This window comes from Saccopteryx leptura, chromosome 5 (genome assembly GCF_036850995.1).
Source record: "Saccopteryx leptura isolate mSacLep1 chromosome 5, mSacLep1_pri_phased_curated, whole genome shotgun sequence".
In the NCBI taxonomy this organism is placed as follows: Eukaryota; Metazoa; Chordata; class Mammalia; order Chiroptera; family Emballonuridae; genus Saccopteryx; species Saccopteryx leptura.
The window spans coordinates 51,343,988-51,361,825 of record NC_089507.1 but is presented as its reverse complement, the minus strand read 5'-3'; the positions used below and the strand labels follow the sequence as shown (position 1 = coordinate 51,361,825).

Genomic DNA, 17,838 nt, shown 5'->3' with positions numbered 1-17,838 from the left:
ATTGAGAGAACATATTTATTGCCATATTTTATGAAAATATTCTTGTTGTTTTACACACATTTTTTATTAATGCACAAGTATTATTAAGCTCCTAAAATGAACCAAATGTAGTGATAGTACCCATAATTGAGCCACACTCTCAAAGTTTCAGTTTATGAGAATTCTAGGATCAAGGGAATAACTTGCTAAATTGTAGAAACTACACTAAATAATCTACAGATAATATATCCAGGATTATGGAGAAATAAATTAATTGAAGAGTTGAAATAATTGTTTAAATGTGCTACCAGTTACTTTTGCAGCATTACAGAATAAACAAATGCCAATTCAATTTCATAGTGGCTTGGGTTTCAACATTTTCTATGATTGTGATTGAACTGACATGATGTTAGAGAAAAAAGACTCTTATACTTTATCATATGTATATATGTTGTTCATATATATAAACAATATAATATCAAATAGGCACATTATATAAATGTTTTTGTATTGTCAAACTACAGAAACTTTAAAAAACTTTGGCTACATTATGTCAGAAAACTAAATGGTACATTCATAATTCAATATTCTCATTTCTTCAAACTTTTGGTTATTTTTTTCCCTTTGGGAAGATCCACTATAATACATTATCTGAGTTAATGGGGAAAGCTGAAATATGGCTCATTCGAACCTATTGGGATTTTGAATTTCCTTGCACACTTCTGCCACATTTGAATTTGTTAGAGGGCTTCACTGAAAACCTGCTAAAGCCCTAACTAAGATAAACCTATCCATGTATGTTTTATGTTGTTTACTCTGCACTCTCAGTAAGAATGATTCTGTATTCTTCACTTAGAACTTCTGATCAAGCTAGAACTGTATGAGAATCTGAGTAAAGTGACCTGCCAATTAGACACTCATGGATTTCTCTTCCATTACAAGAATTTGAAATGTCATTATCATTACATAATAAAAATATATACTTGGAAGACTTTGGAAATACATTCATTTAAATTAAGATCTTCATTAATCAACACATAAAATATCAATCATTAATTCAAACAATCATTATAAAGTGACTAGATCATTTAAGGGTAAAGGATGGATATGCAGGGGAGAAATGTGGACATATTGTGTGTCACCACTTACCAGATATTCTAATTGGAAAGATATAGTATAAACAAGTAATAAAAATAGTGAGAAAAGTATTATCATAAAGAGAAAAATATAATACTATTATAATGCTAGAGAACATCCCACTGGACTGGATCATAGCACCTCAGGAGTGACAACAGCAACCTAGCATAACTGAATATAAGACATCCCTGTTTTTGTCCTCATTCAAGAACAAAATTTGTTATCTATCCACAGCCAAGAGTGCCTCTGTGGAAATTTCGGGATCCAGCATCATAAGCCGAGGCACCTGAGAAGACACTCACCCACCTACGCATCAGGTAATATGCAGAAAGATTCCGTTACTGGCAGCGATACCCACAGGCATTGTGAATGGGTTCCTCCCCCTCATGACTGCAGTCCAGCAGCATCTTCAGGCCCAGACTTGGGAAGTCTTGTATGGATAAAGAGAGATTTTGTGGAAGTCCAGATTTCCAGAGAAGAAATTCCAGCACGTACTTGTAGCACAATATATATGCATTTGTATGCACTGGTGTGAATGAAAGGAGAGCTTGACTTTGCCAGCAGCATTTCTCCTGCAAGGCAGCACACCTTTGAGCTAAAAGGAGGCAGTCTTTGCTCCCACAGAGAACAGGAAAAGCTGGTGAGTAAGCAACAAGCTTTCTCTGGTGTGCAGGATGCTCTAAAGGGGCTCATTTCTCTGTCACAGCATCAGTACCTGGTGAGAGGGAGCAGACAAGAGAGTGCCATGTGAAGTTCCCAGAGGGCACTAAAAAAACACAGTCCTTCCAGACAGCATTCTGTACTCCATCAGGAAGCCGGACCACAAACCATAAAGGAAATGTCTCCTACAGAACCCCACAATGGGCCTGTGGCTCCAATAGTGAACTGCATTCCAAACCCATACCTCCTCGTCTGTGGCCAGCCCCATGTACAAGCTGCAAAGGGCAGCACAAGAGCAAGATTTGGTAGAAGACTAGGGGGCAAGAGCTGAATGCAGGCAAGGGTTTGCCAACAAGAGAGAAAGCACAAACTTGAGCTGTAGCACCACCATCAGGTCTGGTTCTTTATTGGATGGGAGGGAAGACAAACAGGCTTAAAAATTCTCCCACAAGAGAAAGCAAGAAGCATGGAGCAGGAATATTCATAAAAGGACTGAAAGAGCCTTATATATAGAAGTATTGACAAAAGGCATTTTTATTCTGAAAGTAGTAAAGATTGAAGTTGGTGATTACTAATTAACATGCAAAAACATCAATTCAAAGCTCCAAAGAATATGGAAAATCTAGAAAACATAAGATTACCAAATTTTACAATAATCCTCCAGCACACAAATACAGACATGGAGACATACAATTTATTCTCAAAAAAAAAAACAAAACCGTGAAAATAGCTGTGTTAAGAAAATTTAATGATCTACAAGAAAATACAGAAGCTTGTGCACTCTTGGTGGAAATGTAAAATGGCCGCAACCATTATAAAAAATAATATGCAGGTTCTTCAAGAAATTAAAATAAAGCTACCATATGATCAAGAAATCTCATTTTTCAGTATGTATCCAAAAGTAAAAAAAAAAAAAAAAAAAAAGGATATCAAAAATACATCCATTATTGAAGGCTGAAGGTGCCCAGGGTCGTCGGCCCCATCTACGACACTGTGGACGAGCCTAGGGTATTTCTTCCAAGAAGCAGGTAAACTGATCTCATTTGCAGAAGGGCCACTTAACTATGTCTTGCCTGAACAGTCAGGTTTTTTATTCTTCCCTCGAAGATCTCTGTTGTGGGTGTTGATAGTCCTATTTTCTGCTGCTTTGCTTAATATATAGTGTTTCCTTTATCCCTCCTACCTCAATGCCCCACTCATATTTCAGGCTGGGACCTACTCCTAATTTAGAGCTCTCTTTCCCCCTTTTGCCAACTTCTATTATGAATCTACCTTTGCCACCCAGCTTAGTGTATCACAAAGTTCTCTTTACCAAGCCACAGTCACAGAGCTCCAGGGAAAACAACCTGGTCTCATCTTTCCAGGCAGAGAACAGAAGCTCCATCTCCACACATGCTGCAGATGGCTTTTCCAGTCTATCTGAATCATTACCAGCTAGAAGCAGCGGTCATTGGGACTTGGACGTGAGCTGCAAAGTATAGAATTGTGACAACAATTCCAGTGCCATGCGGACTTTTCCTGGATGTGGACTTTTCCTGGACTCCTGCTCCTTGTGACAGCTCCTAACAGACTGAACGGGGTTGGGTTGCATTTTTCAGGAATTTGGCATGGTGTTGGGGTCAACTTGGACTTGGTGAACATGTTAAGGACACTACTCTTTTATGAATTCTTGCTGTATTGGCCAAGAGTTTGCTTAAAAGCTCTAATCACTGTAAAAAAAAATAGATGACTGGATAAAGAAGATGTGGCACATATACACCATGGTATACTATTCAGCCATGAGAAGTGATGACATCGGATCACTTACAACAAAATGGTGGGATCTTGATGGCATTGTACGGAATGGAATAAGTAAATCAGAAAAAAATAAGAACTGCAGGATTCCATACATTGGTGGGACATAGGAACGGGACTGGGAGACATGGACAAGAGTGTGGTGGTTACGGGGGGTGGGTGGAGGGAAGGAGGTGGAGGGGGAAGGGGAGGGGTATGGGGAGAACTAGATAGAAGGTGACAGAGGACAATCTCTCTTTAGATGATGAGTATGCAGCAGAATTGAATGACAGGATAGCCTGGACATGTTTTCTTTGAATATATGGACCCTGATTTATTGATGTCACCCCATTAAAATAAAAATTTATTTATAAAAAAATATACATCCATTATTTTATGTTCATTGTAACATTATTCACAATACCCAATAAATGGTAACAACTTAAGTATCTGTCAACGAACCCATAAAAACACATGAAATACACAAACACAATGCAATAAAATTCCATTCATCCCTGAGAAAAAAATATACTATCATTTGTGACAACACTGATGAATCATAAAAGCATCATGTAAAGTGACATAAGTCACATGGAAAAAAGACAAATAACATGTGATATCACTTATATGTGGAACCTAAAATTGGCAAACTCCTAGAAACAGAAAGTAGAATGAGGATTCCATGAACTGGTAAAAGGGAAAAGAGGGCTTGAGAGGAAGTTGGTCAAAGAGTGCAAGCTTGCAACTTGAAGATGATTAACATCAGGAGATATAGTAATTTTAGCCAATAATACTTTATTACATACTTGAAAGATTCTCGAGCAGGGGTCCCCAAACTTTTTACACAGGGGGCCAGTTCACTGTCCCTCAGACCGTTGGAGGGCCGGACTATAAAAAAAAACTATGAACAAATCCCTGTGCACACTGCACATATCTTATTTTAAAGTAAAAAACCAAAACAGAAGTAGTACTGTACGTGAGCGACGCTGCACTTTGCGTCCGCATTCTGTGCTCCTCTCACTGACCACCAATGAAAGAGGTGCCCCTTCCAGAAGTGTGGCAAGGGCCAGATAAATGGCCTCAGGGGGATACATGCAGCCCACGGGCTGTAGTTTGAGGACCCCTGTTCTAGAGACTAGATCTTAAATGTTCCCACCACAAACACAGTAAGATAATTATGTCACCAAACAAAGGTGTTCACAAATGCTAAAGTGGTAATCATATGATATATTAATAAATCAACTCAATACCTTGTACACCTTAAATTTACAGATTGTTATATGTCAATTATATCTCATTTTTTAAAACAAAACCTTAAACAATGATTAGAATGAGAAAGTAAACTTTTTAGGTTAGAAAGCTTATGCCATTATTCTCCAGAGAGAAAAATCAAGTAAACAATTTAAAACATATTGGGGAAAAATAGACGGTTATGAAGTTTAGACTAGATTTTATGAAAACTTTGGCTCCTTATACATTTGATGGAGAGGGTGTAGAAAGTATATTGAGAAATTGGAAATTTTTCTAGTAAAGAAAATAATAATATTTGAAAACTGATAAAACTCAGGACCACAGGCAGAATAATTCTAAAGCAGTACCAGGTAACATGACTTCACCAGGAATTGCGGATGCATTAAAATGAGCTACCCAAGAGTGTGGCCAGCCCTCTTCTCCAGGAAGTCCAGGGGAAACCTCTCCCACTGTGGGGCAGGTGCTTATATAAATTATAAAAGCTGTTTGTCTTAGTTATACAGAATGGTGTTTCCAGCTTAGAAAAGTCAAATGAGTGACATCACAATCTACTTCATATTTTTTTTTATAATAATTTTATTTTTTTAATGGGGTGACATCAATAAATCAGGATACATATATTCAAAGATAACAAGTCCAGGTTATCTTGTCGTTCAATTATGTTGCATACCCACCACCCAAAGTCAGATTGTCCTCTGTCACCTTCTATCTTGTTTTCTTTGTGCCCCTCCCCACCCCCTTTCCCTCTCCCATTCCCCCCTCCCCCCCCGTAACCACCACACTCTTATCAATGTCTCTTAGTTTCACTATTATGTCCCACCTACGTATGAAATAATACAGTTCCTGGTTTTTTCTGATTTACTTATTTCGCTTCGTATCATGTTATCAAGATCCCACCATTTTGCTGTAAATGTTCCGATGTCATCATTTCTTATGGCTGAATAGTATTCCATAGTGTATATGTGCCACATCTTCTTTATCCAGTCATCTATTGATGGGCTTTTTGGTTGTTTCCATGTCCTGGCCACTGTGAACAATGCTGCAATAAACATGGGGCTGCATGTGTCTTTATGTATCAATGTTTCTGAGTTTTTGGGATATATACCCAGTAGAGGGATTGCTGGGTCATAAGGTAGTTCTATTTGCAGTTTTTTGAGGAACCACCATACTTTCTTCCATAATGGTTGTACTACTTTACATTCCCACCAACAGTGTATGAGGGTTCCTTTTTCTCCACAGCCTCTCCAACATTTGCTATTACCTGTCTTGCTAATAACAGCTAATCGAACAGGTGTGAGGTGGTATCTCATTGCCGTTTTGATTTGCATTTCTCTAATAGCTAAAGAAGATGAGCATCTTTTCATATATCTGTTGGCCATTTGTATTTCTTCCTGGGAGAAGTGTCTATTCATATCCTCTTCCCATTTTTTTATTGGATTGTTTGTTTGTTTGTTGTTGAGTTTTATGAGTTCTTTGTATATTTTGGATATTAGGCCCTTATCTGAGCTGTTGTTTGAAAAAATCATTTCCCATTTAGTTGGCTTTCTGTTTATTTTGTTATCAGTTTCTCTTGCTGAGCAAAAACTTCTTAGTCTGATGTAGTCCCATTCATTAATTTTTGCCTTCACTTCTCTTGCCATTGGAGTCAAATTCATAAAATGCTCTTTAAAACCCAGGTCCCTGAGTTGAGTACCTATGTCTTCTTCTATGTACTTAATTGTTTCAGGTCTTATGTTTAGATCTTTGATCCATTTTGAGTTAATTTTTGTCCAGTTTCATTCTTTTGCATGTGGCTTTCCAGTTTTCCCAGCACCATTTATTGAAGAGGCTTTCTTTTCTCCATTGTGTGTTGTTGGCCCCTTTATCAAAAATTATTTGACTATATATATGTGGTTTTATTTCTGGACTTTCTATTCTGTTCCATTGGTCTGATTGCATATTTTTCTGCCAATACCATGCTGTTTTGATTGTCGTGGCCCTATAATATAGTTTGAAGTCAGGTATTGTAATGCCCCCAGCTTCATTCTTTTTCTTTAGGATTGCTTTGGCTATTCGGGGTTTTTTATAGTTCCATATAAATCTGATGATTTTTTGCTCTATTTCTTTAAAAAACGTCATTGGAAGTTTGATGGGAATTGCATTAAATTTGTATATTGCTTTGGGTAATATAGCCATCTTGATTATATTTATTCTTCCTAGCCAAGAACAAGGTATATTCTTCCATCTCATTATATCTTTTTCGATTTCCCTTAACAATGGTTTATAGTTTTCATTATATAAGTCCTTTACATTCTTTGTTATGTTTATTCCTAAGTATTTTTTTGTTGTTGTTGCAATCGTGAAGGGGATTATTCTTTTGAGTTCCTTCTCAGTTGTTTCATTGTTGGCATATAGAAAGGCTATTGACTTCTGTATGTTAATTTTGTATCCTGCGACCTTACTGTATTGGCTTATTGTTTCTAGTAGTCTTTTTGTGGATTCTTTGGGGTTTTCGATGTATAGGATCATATCATCTGCAAAAAGTGATACCTTTACTTCTTCTTTTCCGATATGGATGCCTTATATTTCTTTGTCTTGTCTGATTACTCTGGCTAGAACGTCTAGTATCACATTAAATAAGAGTGGAGAGAGTGGACAACCCTGTCTTGTTCCTGATTTAAGGGGGAAAGCCTTCAGTTTTGTGCCATTTAATATGATGTTAGCTGATGGTTTATCATATATGGCCTTTATCATGTTGAGATATTGTCCTTCTATACCCATTTTGTCGAGAGTCTTAAACATAAAATTGTGTTGTATTTTATCGAAAGCCTTTTCTGCGTCTATTGATAAGATCATGTGGTTTTTGTTCTTTGTTTTGTTGATGTAGTGTACTACGTTAACCGTTTTACGTATGTTGAACCATCCTTGAGATTCTGGGATGAATCTCACTTGATCATGATGTATTATTTTTTTAATATGTTGTTGTATTCGATTTGCTAGTAGTTTGTTTAGTATTTTAGCATCTGTATTCATTAGAGATATTGGTCTGTAGTTTTCTTTTTTTGTGCCATCATTGCCTGGTTTTGGTATGAGGGTTATGTTGGCCTCAAAAAATGTGTTTGGAAGTATTGCTTCTTCTTCAATTTTTTGGAAGACTTTGAGTAGAATAGGAACCAAGTCTTCTTTGAATATTTGATAAAATTCGCTTGTATAGCCGTCAGGGCCTGGACTTTTATTTTTGGGGAGGTTTTTAATGGTTTTTTCTATTTCTTCTTTACTGATAGGTCTGTTTAGGCTTTCTGCTTCTTCTTGACTCAGTCTAGGAAGGTTGTATTGTTCTAGGAATTTATCCATTTCTTCTAGGTTGTTGAATTTAGTGGCATAAAGTTTTTCATAGTATTCTACAATAATTCTTTGTATATCTACGGTGTCCGTGGTGATTTCTCCTCTTTCATTTTGGATTTTATTTATATGAGTTCTTTCTCTTTTTTCCTTGGTAAGTCTTGCCAAGGGTTTGTCAATTTTGTTGATCTTTTCAAAGAACGAGCTCCTTGTTCTATTAATTTTTTCTATAGTTTTTCTGTTCTCTAATTCATTTATTTCTGCTCTGATTTTTATTATCTCCTTTCTTCGGCTGGTTTTGGGTTGTCTTTGTTCTTCTTTTTCTAGTTCCTTAAGGTGGGAAGTTAAGTGGTTCACTTGGGCTCTCTCTTGTTTGTTCATATATGCCTGAAGTAATATGAACTTCCCTCTTATCACTGCTTTTGCTGCATCCCATAGATTCTGATATGTTGTATTGTCATTTTCATTAGTCTGTATATATCTTTTGATCTCTGCACTTATTTCTTCTTTGACCCATTCATTTTTTAAAAGTATGTTGTTTAGTTTCCACATTTTTGTGGGATTTTTTTCCTCTTTTTTGTAGTTGAATTCTAGTTTCAAGGCTTTATGATCAGAAAATATGCTTGGTACAACTTCAATTTTTCTGAATTTGCTGATGTTGTTTTTGTGGCCCAACATATGGTCAATTCTTGAGAATGATCCATGTACACTGGAGAAAAATGTATACTCAGTCACTTTGGGATGAAATGTCCTATAGATGTCTATCATATCCAGGTGCTCTAGTGTTTTGTTTAAGGCCACTATGTCTTTGTTGATTCTCTGTTTGGATGACCAATCTAGAGGCGTCAGCGGTGTATTGAGGTCTCCAAGTATGATTGTGTTTTTGTCAGTTTTTGTTTTAAGATCAATAAGTAGCTGTCTTATATATTTTGGTGCTCCTTGGTTTGGTGCATATATATTAAGAATTGTTATGTCTTCTTGATTCAGTGTCCCCTTAGCCATTATGAAATGGCCATTTTTGTCTCTGAGTACTTTTCCTGTCTTGTAGTCAGCATTATCCGATATGAGTATTGCTACACCTGCTTTTTTTTGGATGTTATTTGCTTGGAGTATTGTTTTCCAGCCTTTCACTTTGAATTTGTTTTTATCCTTGTTACTTAGATGAGTTTCCTGTAGGCAGCATACAGTTGGATTTTCTTTTTTAATCCATTCTGCTACTCTGTGCCTTTTTATTGGTGAGTTTAATTCATTTACATTTAGTGTAATTATTGATACTTGTGAGTTCCCTATTGCCATTTTATATCTTGCTTTCTGTTAGTTTTGTGTCTTGTTTGATCCTTCTCTTTCGTTTTTCTATCTTTTGTTTTTATTTGGTTGTATTCCATACATCTTTCCTCTGTTCCTATCTTTTTTATCTCATGTGCTTCTGTGGTGGTTTTTTCAATGGTGGTTACCTTTGAGTAATGAAAAGGGTCCCTACCCTGTTCATTGTAGCGAACTATTTTGTGAGTACTTTTGCACTCCATCGTCCTTTGCTACTGTTAATCTCCATCTTCTCCCCCTCTTTCTTTTTGTTGTTGTCACAGTTTAAATTTGGTTTTATTGTGTTCTTCTTGGAGCTTTTACTTGTGGCTCTGTTTTTTTTTTGTTCTTTGTATCTGATTGGAGAACCCCCTTTAGTAATTCCTGGAGTGGGGGTTTTCTGATGATAAATTCCCTCATCTTTTCTGTATCTGTGAATGTTTTTATTTCTCCTTCATATTTGAAGGATAGCTTTGATGGGTATAGTATTCGTGGCTGAAAGTTCCTCTCTTTCAGGACTTTAAATATTGGGGTCCACTCTCTTCTAGCTTGTAGAGTTTCTGCTGAGAAATCTGATGATAATCTAATGGGCCTTCCTTTATATGTTGTATTCTTCTTTTCCCTGGCTGCCTTGAGAATTTTTTCTTTGCTGTTGGTTTGTGTCAATTTCATTATGATATGCCTTGGAGTAGGTTTGTTGGGGTTAAGAAAACTCGGAGTTCTGTTTGCTTCTTGAACTTGAGGCTTTAGTTCTTTCCACAAGCTTGGGAAGTTCTCATCTATTATTTGTTTGAGTATGTTCTCCATTCCATTTTCTCTCTCTTCTCCCTCTGTTATACCTATTATTCTTATGTTATTCTTTTTGATGGAGTCAGATAATTCTTGTAGGGCTATCTCATTTTTTTTAATTTTTGAGTCTCTTTCTTCTTCTCTCTGTTGTGCCTCAAGTTGCTTGTCTTCTATTTCACTAATCCTCTCTTCTGTCTGATCTGTTCTATTAGCTAAGCTTGTTACTTCGTTTTTCAGCTCGTGAATTGAGTTTTTCATCTCTGTTTGATTTGTTTTTATAGTTTCAATTTCCTTGGACATATATTCTTTGTGTTCATTGAGTTGTTTTCTGAGCTCCCTAAATTGTCTTTCTGTGTTTTCTTGTATATCTCAGAGGATTTTTAGGATTTCTATCTTGAATTCTCTGTCATTTAGCTCCAAGGTTTCCAATATATTAAATTTTTTCTCCATAGATTTTTCCTCATCTAGCTGTGTTACCTCTCTTTCTTTTGTATCCATGATGTTCGATTTTCTCTTCCTTAATGGCATCTGAGGGTGGTTTTGTTGATAGTATTAATGAGATTTAATAAAGAATAAAAAGTTAAAAAAAAATAATAAAAAAATAAAAAATCGAAAATAGTTGTTTTTTAAAAAAAAAAATTAATAATGAAATAAAGAAAAATAAAATAAAATAAAAATTTTTTAAAAAAGGAAATTATTCCCCCCCTCCTTTTTTCCTCTCCTCTCCTCTCCCCTCTTTCTTGAGAAAATCTTGTGGTGAACTGTGAATTATAACAAACAATGCCTGTGATGGAGGGCCTGAATTGGGGAAAAGTAATAAAGGGGCAAAAAAAAAAAAAAAAAAAAAAAAAGGAAAAAGAAATGAAAAAAAAAGAAAAACGAGAAAAAGAAAAAAAAAAGAAAAAAAAGAGCGTATGGACCCACAAAAAGCAAATAAGGAAAAAATTTGGGTCAAGAATAAAATGATTTGCTTTTAGGTGTTGGTTGTCTAAGAGTTATGATGAGAGGAATAAGAGGAAAACGGAAAAATGGGGAGACAAATTAAAAAATTACTATTGTATTTAGTGGAACAAGAACTAGATAAAATGGAGAGCCAGGGATGGGAGCACTGCTAGTGAGTTAAAAAGGTGAAGTAAACCCCCCCCAAAATGCCACAAACATAAGTTTGAGTCCCAGATAAGATAATTTGTTTGTTATTGAGGTTTGAATGAGAGGAGATGTAAAGGAGAAAGGAAGAAACTTATATAGAGGGAGAAAAGAAAGAGAGAGAGAGAAAAAAAGAGGGAACCACTAATAGAAGAAAAAAGAAAGGAGAGAGAGAGAGAGAGTTAAGGGTTTTGGAGTGCAACCCTCATAGAGAGAAAGGAAGAGAAGAGAAAAGATAATGGGAGATTTAACACTTATGGGTAGTGTAGTTCAAGGAGAGGAGAGAGTAAGACTGGCAGAGAGTTAATCGGCCAAATTGGAGGAGGAAAAAAAGTATCAAGAATGAAGATAAGAGAAACAAACGAACAAATATAATAAAATGGGATAGGTTATAAAGTCTGCAGATTATTCTTGGTTTTGAGAGGTTATCTTCTTGCTTTTTCTTTTCTCTCCCTCTTCCTGGTCGGTGACTCTGTACCCTGGGTTCTGCCCCTTTGGCACGCTCAGGTAGAGGTTTGCAGTTGATAAGTTTCTATGGCAATGTCATGTATTGTGCTTTAGTCTCGTTGGCAGTCGAGGCTATTAGCATTTATAGGCTCCGACAGTGAGAGAGTCCGTGTTCCTGGAGCCTTTCTCCTAGTCTTTCCTTCCTCAATTAGTAGCCTGATAATCCAGCTATGGGGTTGCTGCTGCCTCTGCCTGGATAGTAAGAGGCTCAAAGAGCTGGCAACTCCCCACTCTATTTCCACTCAGCACAGGGCTCTGGGTAAGGCTCAGTCAGTCAGAGCTGCTAGCATAATCAGGCGGGCTTTCCGCCCACTCAAAGACCTCTGGCTCTGTCTGCCACTCTGTCCGGTAACACAGGTGGGCGCCCACTTCCGGGGCGCTTGGAGGAAACTCTCACTCACTGGCTGTGTGCGCAGACCAGGATATCCGGCCAGCAGTCTCACGCTCTGAGTGAAACCCCCAACCGCAGGGAAAAGTTGCAGCGTTGGAATTGAGTCTCACTCCGTCCCCGTGTGCGGCTTTTGCAAGGCGCTGGGGCGGCCCGAGATTCCGCTTTGGCCCACACAAAGGCCCCTGACTCTGCCCCTCTGTGCGATAACACGGGCGCGCACTGCCGAGGCACTCGGAGGAATCTCTCATTCACTATCTGCGCGCGCAAACCCGGATATGAGGCCGGCCGCGTTTCCCTCTGAGTGAAACCCCCAGCAGCACGGAAAATTTCCACCGTTGGAATTAGTTCTCACTCCCTCCCGTGCGTGGCTTTCCCAGGGCGCTGGGGCTGCCCAGAGACTCTGCCCTCGGCCCACAGAAAAGCCTCTGACCCTGCCTCTCCGTGGGGCAACACGGGCACCCATTCCCGGGGCCTAGGAAGAAATCTCTCGCCCACTAACTGCGCACCGACCAGGAGACCGGGTAAAATGGCCGCCCCGCTTGTCTTTCTTTGTTTGGGTTTGGCGCGAGTGTTAGCTTGTATTGCCCGGGTTGCCACAGGATCAGTTTTTCCTCGGCTTGGATCTCCGTGCCACAGCCTGGTTCAGCCGTTTGTGCCATGGCCTGAATCTATTCCTCCCCTTTGCCCGCCTCAGTTTCTATATTCACAGTTACTAGAGAAAGCCGCCCTGTTTAAGTTAGTGAGGAAGGCGGAGCATTTCTTACTCCCTATTTCCTTCGGGGTTTGGTTATATATTTAGCCAATTTTTCACTCAACCATACCTTTGGGTGTATTGCGAAGCATCTGGAGGCTCCAAGTATAGGTTTTTCTGTTTCTGGTTGAAGATCTTGTTGAGTTTTGGGGGAGATTTATCGGAATCGCTTCCTACCCCGCCATTACTCTGATGTCATCTCCCCTACTTCATATTTTATTCAGCCCCTGGAACAAGTAAACTTTAAAAATGAATTAGCTAAAGAAGCAAAATCTCCTGCAGAAAGTGATGGTTTATTAGTTAAGAAATCAAAGTGTTACTGATTAAAACCTGTGACTACAGGTTAATAATTACCTGGGTAAATGAAACCTTACTCTGCTTTCATGAGACTTATTTATAGAATTCAAGAAAAACAAATTTGGGTCACCTTGCCCTGATAATTACAAAACAAGTAACTATATTACTAAACCAGTTACAAGTGATAACCAGATATGATGGTAACTAAAACTATTTCATAATTAGGCTCTATTTAACATTAGCTCTTCCCAATAAAAAAAAAATGCAATCCACCGGCATGTATTATGATTTTCTGCCTTGAACACCACTGGAAGAGACAAACTATTAAGACTGTGATGGGAGTTAGGAGAGTGGGTAGGAGGTGGGAGGGTAGGAGCACACACTACACAACACACACTGACACAGGGGCTATCTCTAGGCGAGGACTCTTGTTTACTACTGTTCTTTAATGTTCATTCTGCTGCAGCTAACTAGCCTCTGTCTTCTATACCAAATACTCTTCCATGCCAGGAAGTTATGCAATACTCCCAGGGAATACCTTATACCTCTTAGATGTCTTAATTCTCCAATCTGAAAGTGTCACAGTAAAGAATGTAAAACACTTAGGAAAAGAAAAATGTCATTACTGATAAGTCATCTATGTCTATAAAATGAGCTTATGTGTTATGAAAACCTGTGCTGGTTAATATTTCCTATATTTTATCTCCTAAACTGCAAATCTTCTATATAATCTATCAAGATTCAGAATGAATGAACAACATACCAAAAAAGTGAAATTGAAAAATATTCTAACATAGGCTATAACATATCTGAATCCTAAGGACATTTTTCTAAATGAAATAGACCACTCATACACAAAAAAACAAATACTATATAATTGCATTTATGTAAGGTATGTAAACTAGTCAAATTGATAGAAACAGAAAGTAGGATGAATGTCAGGAACTGGGAAATGAGAAATGGTGAATTACAGGATAAGCACAGTTCCAATGTACAAGATGAAAGAGTTTTGGAGGTGGATTGCACAATAATAAGAATAACTTTACCATGTAATTCTACATTATATTGCATGTATTTTAACACTTTTAATAACACAAGCACTACAGTGTTTACACTAATTACTCATAAGACTTAATTTTCTCTCTTTAATTGATTGTAGGAGTCCTTTCCATAGTGTTCACTGTGCTGTTGATCTCTTGTGATGGGAACTATTCTCCCTTCATATGAAATGGAAGAGTTTGTCCAGAGCTCTGGAGAACATGGCATTGTGGTGTTTAGTCTGGGGTCCAGAAAATGACAGAAGAAAGTGCCAACGTGATTGTATCAGTCCTTGCCCAGATTCCTCAAATGGTTTAAGTACCATAGAGAAAAAAACAATGAATGTGTTCAACTCTGTAAAAGGTCAGATTACAGAAATTTCTATGTAAAAGGTAAACTATTGTGATAGCTCCAATTTACCTCACCTATCAATTAGAAACAAACTACACATGGCAAGTATTTAATTTACATTAACTTTGGAATTAACAATATAATCACAAAGAATTATATTTAAAAGGTGCTGCCTGACAAGGTGGTGGTGCAATGGATAGAACATCAGACTGGGACACAAAAGACCCAGGTTCAAAACCCAGAGGTTACCAGCTTGAGCGCAGGCTGATCTGATTTGGGCAAGGCTCACCAGCTTGAGCCCAAGGTCGCTAGCTTGAGCAAAGTGTCCTCAGCCCCACCCCTATCAAGGAATATAATAAAAAGCAATCAATGAACAACTAAAGGGCAGCAAGGAAGAATTTATGCTTCTCATCTTTCTCTCTTCTCTTTTTCCCTATATGTCCCTCTCTCTGTCTCTGTCACACACACAAAAAAACATTACTATGTGAAGGAAGATGGCAGCGGAGTAGGTGGATGCACAGACGCCCAGCTCTCACCACCAAACTGGACTACAAATCAATTTAGGAAAAATCAGCATGAAAAACCAACTCTGAACTGCAAGAACAGCTCTCAAAAACCAAGGAGCAAAGAAGAAGCCACAATCCTGGTAGGGTGTAAAGCCAGCAGGCAGGGCTATCAGGGCTGCCATCATAGCCGCCCAGCCCATGCAGGTTCGCATTGGATTCGGACAGTCGGTAAAGAAACCATGGAGCCAAAAACTGGTGAGCCATAGTCTTTAATCTAGCTTGCACCCGGTGGGCAAGTAAAAATACACACTGGGCTCCAAAACCCAGTCACATTCAGTGCTCACAAAGCTACTGATTTATCCGAGTTTCCTAGAATCAAAGGTTTCTAGCTCACCAGACTTATTCTCCTCTGTTCCCCATCTCCGTCCTTATCCCAAATACAAACTCTACACAAACTGGCATCTCAATCAGCACTTCACCATCTTGGCTGCTTCTCCTGGCCTCCTCCACGTGGCCTTTCTCTGCTCTCCTCTGCTCTCTCTTCTAATGATAATCTCAGGAACCAAAAGCCAAACTCTCATTCTGTCCCCATTTTATAGTGTAGAAATCCAAACCCTTAATCCAATATACATAATAGGGAAGTCTCTAATACAAAGTCACTTCTCTGAGGCATGATTGGATTGTACGGCCCCACATCAAAAAGGGTGGGACAGGCTTAATCCCAAAACCAAGCCTCAGGCTACAACAATTCTCAACACACATTAATATCACCTGGGCTACGGCCTCACGTGGGCAGCACCTATTTTTAACAAAGTGAGCATAATACATTTTATCTGCCCAACAATCCACCCCTATGCTCACTTTACTACCCACAATTTACATCACCAGCATTCCTGTGCAAGGAAATTAGAACATTACACAGATTACAACAGCAAAAATCATACAGTTTCAACAATTACAAAGGTACATTTCACCAGTCTCTGAGCACTTTGCCCAAAGCGCAAAATGTCCTCGGCCTTCTTTCTAGCCATGGGAGAAGCTTCCTGGGGCAGGGGAGTGCTTCCAGCAAAGCCACCCCCCACCCCCATCAGGGTATTTCACATTGTCCAAAATCCGTAATCCGTAAATCCATCCAACAAAGGAGCCAATGCCCACTCCGGTCGTAGTCCAGGAAACCAGTCCACGCACATGGGACGTCAGCCACCCCCCTCATTCCTGCCATCCTCGCAGGTCTTACACTGTCCCAAAGAGGGCCACATGGCAATGGCAGTCAGCATTTCCATCTCTGCTCCGGAAAGCATGTCCAGCCCTATTTCCCAAAATCGCAGACCTACCGGGGCTGCAGTAGGTGCTCCTTCCAGCTGGGCTTCCATCTTCTGGAGACTGCAGATCACAACTCCAGTCCGATTCTCCTCATCCTCCAAAGAGGAACTGAAAACACCAGCTCCCGCTGCCAGGCTCAAGCCCCGGGCTGCCGCCGCCTTCTGCTCCGCAGACCTTGCAGCTCCGGACCCGGCCTCAGCTTCAGCCTCAGCCTCAGCCCCGGCCTCCTGCTGCTGCTGGCTCTCCGCAACATCCAGGGCAAGCTGCAACTCACGAACCTCTGAATCCTCCTCCAGCATTTGCTCTATTTCCAGGCGAATCTCGAACACCTGGTTGGCCTCCTCCTCCAGCATTTCCTCCAGCTCCAGGGTCAGCATCGGTTTCTCCTGTGTTTGCTCCAGCTCCTCCCGCTGCTCGGTTTGCAGGTCCCAGGCAACCTCTTCCACAGAGCTCTCGGTTTCCTCACGCATGGCTGTAAAAGTCAGCCAGCCTACGATCCCCAAGAGGACAGCCATGGGGAACCCTAACACTAGCCAGTCCTCTACTCCACCACTCAAAGGCTCCTTGCCGATCTGTATCGAATCCTGCCACAGACTACGCCAAATGTAAAGCCAGCAGGCAGGGCTATCAGGGCTGCCATCATAGCCGCCCAGCCCATGCAGGTTCGCATTGGATTCGGACAGTCGGTAAAGAAACCATGGAGCCAAAAACTGGTGGGCCATAGTCTTTAATCTAGCTTGCACCCGGTGGGCAAGTAAAAATACACACTGGGCTCCAAAACCCAGTCACATTCAGTGCTCACAAAGCTACTGATTTATCCGAGTTTCCTAGAATCAAAGGTTTCTAGCTCACCAGACTTATTCTCCTCTGTTCCCCATCTCCGTCCTTATCCCAAATACAAACTCTACACAAACTGGCATCTCAATCAGCACTTCACCATCTTGGCTGCTTCTCCTGGCCTCCTCCACGTGGCCTTTCTCTGCTCTCCTCTGCTCTCTCTTCTAATGATAATCTCAGGAACCAAAAGCCAAACTCTCATTCCGTCTCCATTTTATAGTGTAGAAATCCAAACCCTTAATCCAATATACATAATAGGGAAGTCTCTAATACAAAGTCACTTCTCTGAGGCATGATTGGATTGTATGGCCCCACATCAAAAAGGGTGGGACAGGCTTAATCCCAAAACCAAGCCTCAGGCTACAACAATTCTCAACACACATTAATATCACCTGGGCTACGGCCTCACGTGGGCAGCACCTATTTTTAACAAAGTGAGCATAATACATTTTATCTGCCCAACATAGGGAGTGCCTGAA

The 17,838-nt window shown here is 39.5% G+C and overlaps 1 pseudogene; it reads left to right on the top strand.

Annotated features, from left to right (window-relative positions):
• Window positions 1-629: 629 nt before the first annotated feature.
• The window catches only part of LOC136406170 (UDP-glucuronosyltransferase 2B31-like), a 35,024-nt pseudogene continuing 17,815 nt past the window's right edge, over window positions 630-17,838 (top strand).